The 15,810-nt window shown below is 44.4% G+C and overlaps 1 long non-coding RNA gene across 1 annotated transcript in view; it reads left to right on the top strand.

The window, feature by feature from the left end:
• Positions 1-15,559, top strand: part of LOC139829293 (uncharacterized) — a 32,336-nt gene extending 16,777 nt beyond the window's left edge. The window contains exons 2-3 of the long non-coding RNA XR_011741741.1: positions 10,053-10,168; positions 15,163-15,559. This is a non-coding gene — a long non-coding RNA (uncharacterized lncRNA). The remainder of the gene's footprint in view (positions 1-10,052; positions 10,169-15,162) is intronic.
• Positions 15,560-15,810: the final 251 nt, after the last annotated feature.

Raw genomic sequence — 15,810 nt, 5'->3', positions numbered from 1 at the left:
GCCATCCCCATGTCAGCACGTGGTGTTGGGGTAGCAGAGGCTGGTCTCTTCAGCAGCTCATCGCTAGGGATATCCTTTGGTTCCGCCTTTTCTTTCCATGGAATGAGGTTTTTAGAGATGCTACAAAATGACAGATGCCACAAAGATGAGAAGACCCAGACACGCAGTGTGCAGGCACTGCCGTTTGGCTAGGGAAGAGGAAAAGGCTTCAATTTCCACATCACAGTGGTGTCACTCAGGTTGCAGGTGGTCACACACCTTCAAACCCTTGCCTGGCTCGCAAAATCTGTTTATTCTCAAAGTTAAGTCTTGTGAGAAAAGAAACGGGGCTGAAAAGTACAACTTGCTGTGCCACTGTAACCAGAGGCTGCTGTTTGCTTCTGACCAGAGGCTTTAAGATGATGCCAGATGGGGCCATTAAAGCTGTGCAAACAATAAGGAGCACATAGGGGAGGCTGTTAATGGGTTTCTTTTGGAAGCATCAGCTGGAGCTGCTGAATGGGGCACATGACCTATTAAAAGAAGCCACTTGAGAAATCTCTGTGCCTGCTGAAATGATGGGATTTTTTTACCCTTCCTGTTTGTGCCAACCCACTGTGGATCTGACATGCTGGATACTCACACACTTGTTTTTGCAGCTCTGCTCACTTGCCAATATGCTTCATGGCTCGTGCTGTAAAACACTGGATCAATGGGCTGGATGAAGCAACGCAACCACATCATTCTGGCTGTGTTTGAGGAGATGGCTTCCATAGAAATGTTTGATTACCACTTCTGGGAAGGGGGAGCCTACTTGTAATGCAGATTTGTTCTGTGGTTCCCAACCAGTGCTGTGCGTGGGAAGCCAGCAGCATGGTTAGGTATGGCTACCACAAGACTTGGGAGTGCACAGGTTCTTAGGCCTGGAGTTCTCTTGAGGGCTAATGCGACATTATGTGATGGAGAAGTGCTGTTCAAAGAGAAAATACAGATATGCTCTTTAGTAGTGGATCCAGGTCTTCAGTTGCTCCATACTGTGAACGTATTTTCAGTTTCTCTTTTTTGGCAGAATGCTTCAACATCCTGGCTTGAATTGAGGGAGGTTGAGTTCATCGTCACAAAAGAAGATACCCAAAGAGTGTGCATAACAGAACCGTATTCAACAGTTTCAGTGAATAACTGTTCCTTTAGTCAAAGCAAAAGTCGTATCTCGAGTAGCTGTGCTTTTCTAGCTGCCGTGTGGATGTGATCGCTGTTGTTCAGTTCATTCATCTGACTGCAAGCTCCTCTGTAAGTTCCCACAGGGAAGGATTGAAGAGCTGGCCCTCTGTGCCCCAGCCACTGGAGACTCTGAATCTGGCTGTGCTTTTCAAAGCTGAGTGTGCAAAATGAGGGTATGAAAGCCTTACCGCCACAGCTCACTGTGCATCGGTGTAAGTGAGCTCATAAGACACAGGAGGGGAGAATCATTTCTGTGGTGTGCACTATGTGTCACCTCACTGGGTTGAGTTTGCATGAAGAAACTTTTATGAGAAAATGTAAACCACTAATTTCTTGATTGAAATTTGACTCACTCTGCTTAATTCTTTGCTGTTTGAAGCAGAGTCTTATGGTTTTACGATGAGCAGGTCAGTTGTCTCACAACACAGTTCTGTGCATCACCCTTCAAACAAGATGGAAGCTACAGGAGCATGGTTGAGTCTTCATTCCCTATAGGCGTGCAAGGCTTGTACTCCTCACACAATTCACTCCTGAATGGTGCTATTCTCTTCATTTCATAACTAGTACAATATAAAGGTCTTACTGAGGTAGAGGAAATGAGAATAGAGTAGGCCTTGGAGAACACCTTTAGGAAAAGCATGAGGTGAAACCTTGCATTTAGTTTTATATGTGCTAATAATGAACGGCAATAGAATAACAATGGGGAAGGTTGGCTGCTGGTTATCAGGGGCCAGCAAGAGCAGGGCTGTTCCACATGGGAAGATGAACTGGCAGCTGAGGGTGACCATGCAACGAGCAGGGACAGTGGCCTCACCCACCAAGCTGTAGTCCCGCAGGACTGATGGCAGCATTGGTGACATTATAACACTTTCCATTCACGGTCAGATTTGCACAGTCAGATAAATGCCAGGTGATGAGTCATGGCTGAGATCAAAACAGAGAGACCAGGCAGTGAATCAGGATCAGCCAAGGACAGGCAGGACTCCAGTATTCCTGTGTCACAGGCAAAAACTGGGGGCCTCAGCTCAAATGGAGCTGCAGGACCATGGGGTGGACGTACCTCAGTAGACATGCCAAGTGGCGCAGTGCGGAGCTGCGGAGTCCGGTCCGTGTCCTCAGGGCTGGAAAGTGGGTGTCTTTACCTTGTCAGTGATGCCTTGGTCCACTTCTGCACCAAAAGAGCTGAAGACCAGCTTTTCAGTTTTGACACAGCATCCCCTTGAAGTTGCATGAGATACTTGACCGGTTTGCTGGCAGCTCAGAGGGGAGTTCCAGAACTTTCTGGAACTGAGATTTGTCTCACTCCAAAGGAGATGTTTTTGGAAGCACCACTGAAGAACTGATAAGGGAATTTCCAGATATCATCATTTCTCCTTGCCTTTGCTGTGTGCCTGTAGTTGAGAGAGAGAAGCAGATCTCACAATATGATCACTGCCACTGCAGTTCCTAAAGCTCCAAAAGTGTGAATATGCAGTTCTGCAAATCCTCCCCATCCCTAGCTGGGGAGCCCTTCCCATCTGACAGGCAACATCACCTGAAGGAAAATCAACTTGAAGTGTTTTCTCTCCTGCTTGCCACCTTCCAACTTTGGTTGCTGAGAGAAGAAGAGAAAAGGCTTTTAACACCATCCGGTGACCCGGCCCTAAGTACCATCTCCCGCTTCGATGTGGCTGGGGAGCCAGGAGGTCAGCTCGGGGTCCGGGAGGAGTGAGAGAACCCGTGTCAACAGGCTGCTGAGTGCTGAATGATGAGCCTGTGACACGGTAGAAGGAGCGAGGGTGCTCACCTGGAAAATGTTGCAGGAAGCCTGTCATGGGTGTTTAAGTGCTGACAAGATGTGTCTGAGATATCCTTGCAGTGCATTTAGGATAAGAGTAATCTTTCTCGTGGTTCCTGATTCGGAAGAAGGGTTGCTGCCCCGGTTCATAGTGGGGGAATGTGCAGCAGGTTACAGCTTGATGAGGAGGAATCAAGTCGTTTTTCAATATGGAATAACGCTGCTTTACTTATTTAAGGACTGAAAGGGCAGTTGAAGGTGGGGATTTAATTCTGCCACCTTTCCTTGATCTATAGGTCTGATCCCAAATCAACTGAAATCAGCAAAAACTCATTTTGCCCGAACAGGTTTTGGAGGAGGCTCTATCTCAGCAACATCCAGATCAGTCAACCTTTGATCCAACATGTGTCTTCTTTCTGAGAAAAATATCCATAGGGTGAATCAGCTGCCTTAGAGTATGTGCCTTTCAGTGGTCAAGTGTATCCTGTGTTATATCCAGAGTGTTGCAGACAGCATTGGGCGAATTGGATATCCAAAGACTTGTAAGTAGTCCTACTGTGTACTAGTTCCTGTACTAATATGTAACAGAAAAAACAGACCAGCTCAGGGTTTTATAATCTGAGCGCCTATGTACTTGTGGTCACTGCAGCATTGTGTGTGAAGCAGTGGAGACTCATCTAAACTATATTAAATCTGTCTTGAGAAATGGATGTGATACAGCAGTGATGTCAGGAACGGGGTGCAGAGCAGTTTGTCCCGCTGCTGAGCTCTGTCTAACGCTTTTTCTCTGGTACCCCAGGCAGTGTGTTGGAAGCCAGCGCGGTTATCTACACACTGTGCTCTGGTCTGCTTTAGAAACGATCAGCAACGTGTAGGGGATCGTTCACCAGGAGACCCTTGCTGTGCTGTCTGCTAGTTAAGAACCAAAGTAATAGTCAAAATTTCCAGTAGTGTGAAGGGATGGATTTTTCTTTTGGAACTAGATTTTTCTATAGTAAATTGTCTTAAGAAATAATGACTTGGTGGGTCTTAGCATGTACCTCCCAGTGCCTTGTCAGGAAACACACGAGGAACGCGCTGTGGAACCAAAAATGGTTTTTGACAAGAGGCGACTTGACTAATTCTGATGTCAGTTTAAATTGGTAAAATGCACTCGACTTCCCTGCAGTTTTCCTGCTTAGAATGCAATAAGCAGGAGCAGAACTGGATCCTGATCTGTAACAGATCATTCTCAATGATCTATCATCAACACTTCAGCGAAAACAAGGTAAAAAATTGGCATTTTCTTCTGCTTATTTAGGGGCAGGAATTTGGATTTGTTTGTGTTTCTCGTGCTGTGGTTGTTGCTCACGCTCTCTAATTGCTTGACTTCTGTCATTCTGCAATAGTCAGCTGGGAGAGCTTTGTCATGTTTAGCCCTTGAGCCTGACCTTCTGATCCATGCAAAGTCCGAAGGAGAGGAAAGAGTTTTAACTGGATTTAATTGGGGTCGTCTCTGCCCATCAGCCTCTCCCAACTGACCACCTGGGGCGCTGAGCTGAGGCCCCACTGACTGGTGGAGATGGAAGGGTGGAGAGGAGCTATCTCCACGTCAGAGCCGTGCAGCTGTCATTGCGGGTTACCGCGCCGACAGGAGACGGTGCCTGCAGGAAACAGAGATGGTTCCCACCTGTCCAGAGCTAATGAGGATGTTTCTGATGTCAATAAATGTTTCCTGATCACAACAAAAAGCCCGTAATCTTCACAACCCGCTCACGAACAATAGGCGAGGAGGAGAGAGAAGTGAAAGAATTGGGGATGAGATGAGAGATGGAAGAATTGAGAGAAAAGGGTGAGAGATTATTTAAAGGAGGAGGGAAAAAGGCAAAGAGCAAGTAGAAGACATGGCAAAAGATGGAAAGTGAGAACATCTGGATGGAGTAGGGAGGAGACAGAGATGTCGAAGAGGCCTAAGATGAGAAATATTGAAAGCACCTTGGAAATGGACCAGAAGAAAAGGAGCTAAAGGAATGACAGAAGAAAGCGCCAACAGGTGGAGAGGAGTGTTGAACCTAACAGATCCTTTTCACAGAGAAGTCTGAGGAGCTCAGAGTGATGAAGGATGGGAAGTAGCTTGTAAGAGAAAACTTGGGCATAGAGAAGTCATGGGAAAGGAGAGGGACAAAGTGCTTCTGACATTGATAGAAAATGTTTAATCTTGCTCTTGAAGCCGTCTGTTGACTTAAGAGAAAAAACAAGACATCTGCTTAAGTTAGAAGATGGAGAAGAGGTGCAGATGGGCAGGAGCATTGATAAACTTGGCCTAGGATGTCCATTATTGAGCGTATCCTCTGTCTAAAATCTGACAGTGTATTTCCAAGACAAGCTTGGAAGTAGCAGAACAGTTCTGAAAATTGACCTGTGAGCTGAAATTGCTCATCAGTTTGTGGAAATGGAGCCGGTATTTGCATTCCTCCATACTGCTGGGTTCTGTGCATGTGTTTCTGCTTTTAGTACAGGACACTGCTAATATAAAGGGAAATTTTCAGTTACATATATGCATACATATAGATAATATATAATATTATGTGGCGTGTATTTATTAGATAGTATTTAATGCAGAATTTGATCAACTCAGAAAAATAGCATTTAACTTTGTGTGACTAAGCAGAGCACAAGTATATTCAGTCATATAGTTCAAACTCAGTTTCGGTCATGGACCAAAAATGTGTAGATGATTAGACTGTAAAATAACAAATCTAGATGAATCTTGGTGAATTTTCTGCTAATACAGCATGGTACATAGTTTCAAGTGGTATCTTTTACCAGATCTTATGCTCAAGTTGGTACAGGACTATCAAACTGATTATATCAGTAGGATCAAAAAACATCTTAGGAGGTGGCAGTACTACATGTACCTGCTGAAACCTGAACCTTTCTAAGAGACTTCACTGTTTGGTACTTGGACTACTAAGCTGTGCTTGTCCACGGTCTCATCTTTCAGCATCACTCTGTGCGTTTTCATGTTTTCTTCCTGAATACTTTTCTCTCTGCACATCACTGTGTCCCTGTAAGTTTGCAGTGAGTCATTTCAAGCAACTCCAGCCTTGCCGTGGCTCTTGAGGAGGCAGCAGAGCTTTGACAGAGAGTGTTTGTTGGCAATTTCTTCCTTCGTACTCCCAGCTGTGTTCTTACTCTCAGCCGAAATACTTATGCAGAAATTTTAAGACCAGAAATGTCTATTAGGCTGATGTAAACTGACTAACAAATGTAACTTCCCTCAGGAATTCCACATCAATTCTATAATTTCCTTTTTGCCAGCGTCTCGAGGAAAATGTTCAATCTTGACATAAAGCAAAAGAGAAGCAATTTGAAGTATTGCACAAGCTATGAACATCAGCTAATAAGTCTTTTGCTGGGGTAGCAGCTGTCGTCTGTGACTTAGAGATAAGAAGCAGACAGCACATACAAAAGATTTGTCCAGAAATACATAGCATTTCTTCATCTGTTTCAGAAATAAAAATATAGGTTCATACCCCTTGAAAATGTGCTTCATTCTTACAGCTACCCCTTAGTCCTTCATCCTTACCCTGTTCCATATTTACTATAGAAGCACCATCTGGTCCTGCTCACACATTTTTACCAGAATAGGGTTTAGGGTTTGTTTGTTTGTTTTTTTCACTTCCAAGTATAATGTATTTTGTTATCAACACTTTTATATGTGCTGATATTTCTTTAAATCCTGTGAAAACTCTTGCTTTGGAAAATTGATTCTTCTCCTTCACAGAATCCCAGAATGTGAGGGGTTGAAGGGCCCTGGAAAGCTCATCCAGTGCAATCCCCCCATGGAGCAGGAACACCCAGCTGAGGTTCCACAGGAAGGTGTCCAGGCGGGTTTGAATGTCTGCAGAGAAGGAGACTCCACAACCTCCCTGGGCAGCCTGGGCCAGGCTCTGCCACCCTCACCAGGAACAAGTTTCTTCTCATATTTAAGTGGAACCTCCTGTGTTCCAGTTTGCACCCATTGCCCCTTGTCCTGTCACTGGTTGTCACTGAGAAGAGCCTGGCTCCATCCTCCTGACACTCCCCCTTTATATATCTGTAAACATTAATGAGGTCACCCCTCAGTCTCCTCTTCTCCAGCTCCAGAGCCCCAGCTCCCCCAGCCTTTCCTCACACGGGAGATGCTCCACCACCTTCAGCATCTTGGTGGCTGCGCTGGACTCTCACCTTCCTAGTATCAAATATCACATTTAGAGGTTCATAGAGTTTTTCATGTTTCTGTTGGTTTTAAATTGTGTATCAATAACAATTGATAATTGGAATACATAAGTATGTTGTATCGAGAGTGTGATTGATCTTGTTTTGGTCTGGCTGTCTGGTGATGTTCCACCACAGCTCTTCTCTTGGCAATATGAGAAGATCAACAGCTCCAAAGTACAATTCAACTCATCTTAAAAATAGGTGGTAAAGCAGAAATGAATCCTATTCAGAGTCAGACTGCCCTGTTAAAAACAGGAAGACACTTGAACGTACACAAGAAGGACAAATATTTATGTTGGTGCTAAGTAGCAGTTGTCCTTCACGAGTTTAAAAATAAAATGAAAGCAAAAAGTATTCCGTCAAAGTACATCCCATTATAGCACCGGGAGCAGTGCGCTGCCTGAATGTGGTGATACAAAACAGTGCACAAAAGCTACAGAGTGCAAGAAGGGAATTTTAAATTAACTGGGAACGCATGCAGAACCAGTTGGGCTTTTCTTTCAGCCTCTGTGTTGAAGATTCTGATATTTCAGCGTGCTGTGTGCGCTCCGGTGTTGCAGAGGAGCGTAACTTCAGTCAGCTCTTCCAATTATCCTCCTCATTTCCCAGCATTTGCCACCGGCCACGAGCAAGAACAGGAAACCCCGGCTCGTTCCCTAGCTTAGTTCTGAGTTAAAAACACATTATTAATGTTTCTTTCCCCACAGAGACGGTGGGTGCTCCTCTGCGAAAGGCCAGTGGAGCCGGGTGACCCGTGGGGCTTGTCACGGAGCCATGCCGCTCCATCGCTGTTGTGACAGTCCCGGTGAACAGCCACAGCTGAACCCTGGGGAGCTCAGAGCCACTGGGCCCTGGAGTTTCTGACTCAAAGAAAACTTTGAGACGAAGACATTGGGGTCCTTCTCTCTGCCCCCCCTTTTCTCTTTGAAGAAGTGTGTGTTGATGGAAGTGGACAACGCAGGGAGTCAATCAAGGGGGTATCAGAGCCTGGGAGGAGATCGCCCGCAGCAGCAGAGAAGACACAATTACTACAACAACTGTCCAACCAACCACAGCCAGGAGACTCCACTTAATCTAATTGAGTGTGAAGGCAGGCTGGAGACACAGGACCCGCTCCTCCTTCCCCCTCCCACCACATAGACACTATTGGCTGCTAATTGGCGCCAGTGGGCTGGTGCTAATTGTGCTGATGTCTTGGTCTGAGGACAGGCATGTGAAGGATGAAGGGGTCTGCTGGGAATAGGAGGAGGGGAGAGCGAGGGAGACAGTGGTCATAAAAGTTGGAACAGGGCTTTAATTTCATATCAAATATTTAAGTAAGTGAGTGGAAGATCTGTGAACTCTCTTTGTGGTAACCCGCAAAAGGCCTTGGAGAATTCCACCCCCCGCTCCGGCCCCAGCAGTGCGCTGTCTGAAGTGCTGTGCTCCTCTTCCTCCTTAGCTTTGTTTAATTAATTGTGAGAATCGCTAACGATCCTTTATTCCTCGTCGTTCCTTCTCTGCTTTCTGACATCGCTGCTTCTTTGTTCTTTAATTCAAAGATTCAGATTTTCCAGCTCTAGGGCTGTCCAGTGTTTCCTGGCCTTCGTCGCATGGAAATTTTGGCTGTGTAGAATGACAGCGAAGGCTGCGATCCTGTTCATTACCCTGAAACTGGATAAGGTCTGATTTGTACATGGCAAGACCAGGATGAGCAGTGGTGGCCATGTGCGGTGCTTTTCCTTGTAAAGGTCTGATCAAACTTCTGCTGGTGGAGGTTTACATGTATCAGATGTTAGTAAGGCTTGTTTACATAGAAAGTTTTAATATATTAAATAGCAAAGTTAAAACAGCTATTTTTCTCAATCAGAATGCACTCTACCTGCATACTAAAATACTTTTCAACACTTTTTGTAAAGAAACGTGTGCTCTGTGCACAGCAGTGCTTATGGAACAAGTTGCTGCGCACTGACCCTGTCCCAGCTCCTTATCCCCACCACTGTGCTGGGGGTCAGTGTTGTCTGAGATGTCAGCAGAGATGCTGCTGAGCGCTCTCCAGCCCGTGTGAGTCAAACCCACGTGGCCATTGGGGCAGTAAGCTGCGCCCAAAGCGCCCATGTGTGGGGCAGTGGGACTGGAGGCACCGATCATTTCTACCTGATAGCTGGATTCAGCAAAATGTCTCTGTCCTCTGTTGCTTCCGTGTTAGGTTGGTATAACTAGGTAGATAAGTCATGCTCCTTGCTATACAAAAGGACAAGTTTTAGCTTTACTCCACGTCAGAAGCGTTCCAGTATACTGCACAGCATTAGGAACAGCTCTGCTGGTGACAGTGGCATCTTTCAAGGGTCTGTTACAGAGGCCAGAGTTGTGTTTGCAGGAGGTAGGTTGTTAACTTGGCTATTATTTTGGCTATTTGATCTAGACCGATCGTATTCCATTTATATAATTTTTCCTGCTGTGTCAGAGTTGTCAGCCTTCGCCTGTCCAGGTCCTGAAGAGCAGCTCTTTGTTCTAGCACCGCTTGCTATTGCACAACTCTTTGTTGTTTGCTTGGATTTTTTTCCCCCCAAATCCTTTGTTCTCTTTGTGCTCCCAAGTAGTTCTGTTACCACATAATTTGTTTTTCTAGAATGCAGATAGGCAAAGGCAGGAAGTGACGTCCTACAGTACATCTGCTATGTGTATCATAAATAAATTGTGTATATATATTATTTTTTAAGCTGAATAGGCCAAATTCTGCACTAGTTACGTATTTAAATCTCAGTCTTCCTCCCCAAGCAAACCTGATGTACTGAGCTGAAGGCTCTAGTTGTTCTAATGTTTTAAACTTTCTTCCTCTCCGTGTTTTCAGGTCAAAGTGGCCCAGGTACCTGCATCTCTTTTCGAAGGACCCAGAAACCTTGTGATGCAGTTTCGTGACTGACTTGAGAGGATGTGATTGCGTGAAGCAGGGCAATTCATCCACAGGTACGTGGTCTCGTCCCTGGCTGTGTGTTCCATCACCTCGTTTGAATGAGCTCAAGTGTGACACTGAGTTGGATTTGAAAACAAATCTCCTGATTCAGTTGAAAGCAATTATTTTCTAAGTTTGCCGTTAGTTTTCAATAGGATCAAGGAGTTAATATGGATCATTCCTTCCCAAAAGAGGGTGAAGGGAAGGTATGACCAAAAGAGTTGACAGAGAGGAATGATCGCTATCTTACTCTTATTAGAAACCACAAGATGTTCATGTCCCTAGTTCTTCCTAAAAATGGACCATAACCATAAAAATCACTTGGGCCTTGCAGTGCTCCACAAAACAATGCATAAGTAACTTTAAAATTATCATCCATGAACTGTTATAATTACGTTACATTTGTGTGCTATGTATCACAATGATAAGTCAACTTGTTTGGCCTCAAGGCACTACTACTATAAAATGTTCAATATTAAATAATAATTGCAGAAAGTACTTTAATAGGTTCTCTCGGTAGGATGTTCTGAATACATATATGTATATCACAGGCCACTGAATTCAGATAACAGTTTCAATCTAAAATAAAATTTTAATGACTTGATATCTAGGCAATTTTAAGCTTTTTATAAATTATCACAATGAGCAGATTCTAGGGTGAAAGGTTTGGGCATCCAAAGTTCTCTGTCTCTTTTTTTCCTCTCAAAATGTAATCACTGAGCTGATGTATGAGGCCTTTAAACTCATTTGACAGCACGTCACTTTGACTAAGGAAGGCAGAAAGTGAGTGAAAGCTCTAGAGTGATTTGTTTCAAAACCTAAGTTCCAACTCCCAAGCTCGTGGACGATCGGTTCTGTCTTAAAATCAAAATATGCCTACCTTTTCCACACAGACACAAACTTCTAGAATGTGGCATCCTTAAGCTGACCTGTAAGCTTGGTAGAAAAGCAAACCAGTGTAGATCAAGGATATATTGGGCCAGACTTGTACCAGGTACAAAAAGATGCTGTACATGGCTATTCTTAGTTCAGTCTCCCTCTTCAGAGGAGTTCAGAACTGGTGCAGGTTCATCATATCCTTTTCTCAGATGATGTGGCATTTACTCTGGAGATATTGGTGGATCCTACAGGGTGTACAAAGTACCTTCAGCACCAGAGCTTGAGCTCTGCATATTAATGGGCTTGTTTTCCTAGTCACTCTGGATATAACTGGAGTGCAGGGCTATTCTTAGATACCCAGGCAGGCTCATAGCCAGCTAACAAAAAATGCAGTTGCATGGTTGGTGTAAGCTCTTCTGTGTTTCCTACTTTCCTTCGTTTTCCTGCCTTCTAGTGTGAGTTTTCATTCTTTCCCTTGAGTCAGCACCAGTGGTCTTACAGACAAGTGGTAAATCAGCTCTTTGATCCATCTGCAAGCTTAGGTACCTCCTTTTCTCTTTGTATTTTTCTCTCTGTTTTTGCTATGCTAATCTGTAGATCAACAAGCTGAGCTCACTAGTTGAGTAGCGGGAGGATCATTAGTGCTGATGGAAAGAAAGCAACAGGAACATGTAGTTAGGAGCACTGCATCTTTCCCTTTGTGGTCTTAGTTGGGCTTAATCCAGCTATAAATTTAATCCAACAAATGTAGTTTGGTTTAATCCAAATACCCCATGCTTGAGCTGGGCTCTTGGACGGGATCTCTGTAGCACTTCTGTCCTCTGACAGCTTCCAAGTATATACTGCAAGAGACTAAACCCAGATCTCATAAATAATAATTCATATTTTCAAGCATGAAACTTCCCTTTGGCATCGTGCTGAGTCTCTCTTGAACCTCTGAGTCTAACTGTGCCTTAAGAAAAGAGACTATCTTAAGAGCTTTCCCCGAGTTCAGCCTAAAGGGGTGGACAGGAGTTATTCCTATGTTCTGTGAACTGGGAAAACACGAGAAGCTTATATTCTAATGTAATAGCAGGAACAGCAGCCTGCTTCCCCGCTTTTAAATGGGTTAATACCCCAGAACAAAACCAACCCAGAGTCTCCGCTCACTTCAGCCACCTTGAAATTGGGGCTTTCAGCAAAGGACAGAGTGTTTCCTTCTCTGTGTATTACCTTCAGTAGGTCAGTGCCAAATGTGGGGAATTGAAGAACTGAGTTATTCTGTCATCTTGGGTCTTATTTTGCCTCCTTCAGAGGATTTCTACATTTTATCTTGCGATACTGCTTTGAAAGGCAACTGTGACCAAAGAATAAAGGGAAAAACCCGATTCCACTGGCTTGAATCGCAGCAGAATTTTTCTTTAAAGCTACTCCCTCCATCCCATCCCTTTCCTCTGCACATACATTTTAAGTGAATTCATTGGTGCTGAAAGAGATTTGTTTGACAGGCCTGATAATTCACACCTTCTGCTCAGCTTCCTACTTCAAACCAGCCTGGGCTGAAAAAGGAGGGGTCAAGGACTTTATTGTAAGGCTGTGATTACTGTAATTTTGGCTGGGGTGGAAGCAGGAAAGATCTGAACCCAAAACCTCACTCTTCCATCAACCAGGGGAAGAATTTGCACCCTCTGTGTTTCGTGGCGTGTGGTACATATGAGACACCCAAGGCAGAGCTCACCAAATGTTTTCTGGTGTCATCTCTGGCTTCGCTGTCAGACAAGCAAATTCTTACTGAGCTGCTGAAACTGCAGAGCTGATGTGGTGATATCATCACTACTGTGAAGCTTCGCTTGCCAGTGTATTGCAATAAGATAATTTTTACATGGTAAATAGCTCTTCATTACTGCTGCTTTAATGGTAGCGCACAAAAGCACTCTGGTAAAAGCTGGGGCTTAGTGGATAGCTAGCTAAATAGTGCTAAACGTGTATGCATATTAAAGATCAAGGAGCTCATTATCTACACTTGCAGGGGAGAGAACGTCTGAGGTTTCCTGAGTGTCTTTGCAAACCAATAAAATGAAAGCGCATCTTTGTACTCAGAGCGAGAAACAGCGCAGCGAACACAGATGAACGTGCGAGCCCGTCCGACCCCGCTGGTCGATGTGCGGTCCCTCGTGACCACGCCACCACATTTGCCCTTCTCGGATACAGGCACAAACGGACCAAGCGTAGAATTTTAATTTGTCAGTTTTACCACCGGATAGAGAAATGAGCACCAAATAGTGTTGATATGTGTCCATCCCTGCCCTTGCCAATAGAAATACTTAGAGGCACATGCACCACGCACTGTCACAGCACACACATTTTTTCTTTTCTTTGTCAAAATAAAAAACGCCATTGATTTTTACTTTTCATGCTTCTGTTGCCAGCTCCAGCTAACAACTGCCACTGCTGTTTCCTATCAATATTTGATGAGCAGGGTGAGGTGGAATGGAGAAGCCCTGTGAGTTTCTCCTTCTAAATGGTCTCTGTGAGGGTTGAGGTTTTTGTGGCTTATGTTTATTTTCTCTGTCTGTTTTCCTTGGTTGGTTCAGGTCCTGAAGGTGACTTCTGCTGAAAGACAGGGTAGAAATAGGACATCTCTTTTCCCTGACCTTTGCATTTCTTTATCTCTCTGTTTGAACTCTTGAGTAGGCTCATTGATGATTTTGTGAGCTTCGGAGTTTTGGGATCCTCTGTGAAATTTGTGAACAGCAGAGGGTCAAGCAGCAATTGTGTGTACGTAGCTGACATTAACTTCTCCTTAACTGATTTTCCCAAGCTTTATGCAGCTAAATGTTGTCAGGAATTATCTTCCAGCTCACAAAATTGGTGACTGCCTTTGTATCTTACTCCAGAATGGAGCAGCATGCCTTCAGAACATATCTTTGAGTTACAATTCTTCATTTGTTCTTCACTTGCTGTGGAAAAAAGACGTTTCCTTAGTACCTGAGAGAGAATCTTCTTTCTTTTTTTGTGCTTAAGCAGCTAATACAACTTACTTTGTGGATTTGAGCTTCTGTTAAAATAAGGTCAAAGGCTCATTCATTGCTAAAATGAGAATTCAGTGCTTTGCTCAAAACAGGCAGCATTTCTGCAGATACTTTCCATACTGAAGAGCTGGTTTAAGTGTACAAGCACTGAGTCCTCGAGCATGATTACCTAGAGGGCAGCACATGAAACATGACACAGTCGTCATTCCAGTGAGCTCCATGGAAAGTGAGAATATTTGACAAGCAAACAAGGCCACGCTCAGAAAACACAGCGCAGAGAGCGTGTGGGAGCTTGGCACAGGGGACGTGCTGGAGAAGAACGCTGCCAGCTCTCCAGCTTCTGCATTTGCCACCTTATTTCTAGGTTAGTGACCAGTTGGATCACAGGCAGTCAAGTTGTCAGCTGCAATATCATCCCAGCAGCTGTGATAAGCAGAAATGTGCTGATAATGTACCATAAAATGAGAGACCAACCAGTAAACACGGGCTGCTGACAAAACCAACGGAATAAGGTCTTACTGGGTGCCACTTGTGAATGCCAACGTGTTGAAGAAACATCCACAGCAGTCTAACCGTGCCGTACAAAACCATAAATTGTTCTGCAGCGTATCATGCTGTCCTTGTGATGGAGGAGAGGGAACAACCCCCATCGTCCTTCCCTGAGATTTAGATTGCAAGGCGGTGGAGGGTCATCAGTTACGTTAAAGGTAGGCATGGGTGTCAGATTCCCATCTGTACCTTATGAGATTACAGCAGGGGAACTGCTGCACAAAGAACTTGCAAGTCTAGAAAAAACAGCTTACTTGCTTTTAGTGCAGCCATCAGTAGCCTTATAGGAGTGACTGCCAGGTCACCTAAGGATCTGTGCAAGCCTTATAGTCACAAGGCAAAAAAACAGTAGGGAGAGCATAATTTCTTTTGTTTTCAGAATTTCTTTAGTGAACATGACTGTTTTGTTCCCGAAGGACTCAGAATTTAATTCTGACTTTGAATTGTAAATTCTATTTAAATAAAATGCAACCTAGAAGTCAAGGGAGACAGGGATAAGGAGGGACAGATGGACTTTCCTTATCAGCCCCTCTGTTTGTATTGCCAGGATATTTTCTTTGTCCTTACAGATCAACAAATTCTACGAAGGAACTATAAGATGAAGCTAAAAAATTATGAAAGAAAGGAAAACCGGTGCTTCTCTACCATTCCATTCTTGCTTTTCTTGATCACACATCACAATCGGATGATGTTGGTAGGAGTCATTATTCTGGATTTCTGATGACCCCTCGTGTCCCCGGGCTGCAGAGGGATCCAGCGGGTCCCTGCGGGGTTTGCAGTCGAAGCTGCTCTGCTCCTGCCCACCTTGGGGCACGGCTGTGCATCGGCGGTATTTTTGGACATCCAAGAGGCCTCGAGTCGTGGTTCATTCAAATCTCTGAGCCCGAAGGCCGTGCAGCTGGTGCGGGAAGGACCTTTGGAGCTTCACTTCAAGCCAGGGTTTCTTCCAGCAAGGGCCACGCTCTCACTGGGTGTTTGATGTAAGAATCTGTTATTTCGTCCAAAGATGAAAGATGAGTGTCCTGCTATACCTTAGATACGCATGCTCTCTAAAACCTGTAGAGAGTTTGAGAGTGTTTTTCTTTCCAGTGGAGAAGAGAATGTTTATATCATTCTTCTAAGGCTTAATGGATTGTAGTTCAATAATTTCTTTTTGTTTTTCCCTCTCCCCCTTACCCCCATATATAACGTCATTACAGGGCTGTAGAAGGCAGGAA

The sequence above is a fragment of the Patagioenas fasciata genome, chromosome 17 (assembly GCF_037038585.1).
Source record: "Patagioenas fasciata isolate bPatFas1 chromosome 17, bPatFas1.hap1, whole genome shotgun sequence".
Lineage (NCBI taxonomy): Eukaryota > Metazoa > Chordata > Aves > Columbiformes > Columbidae > Patagioenas > Patagioenas fasciata.
This window is presented reverse-complemented; position numbering and strand designations above follow the sequence as displayed.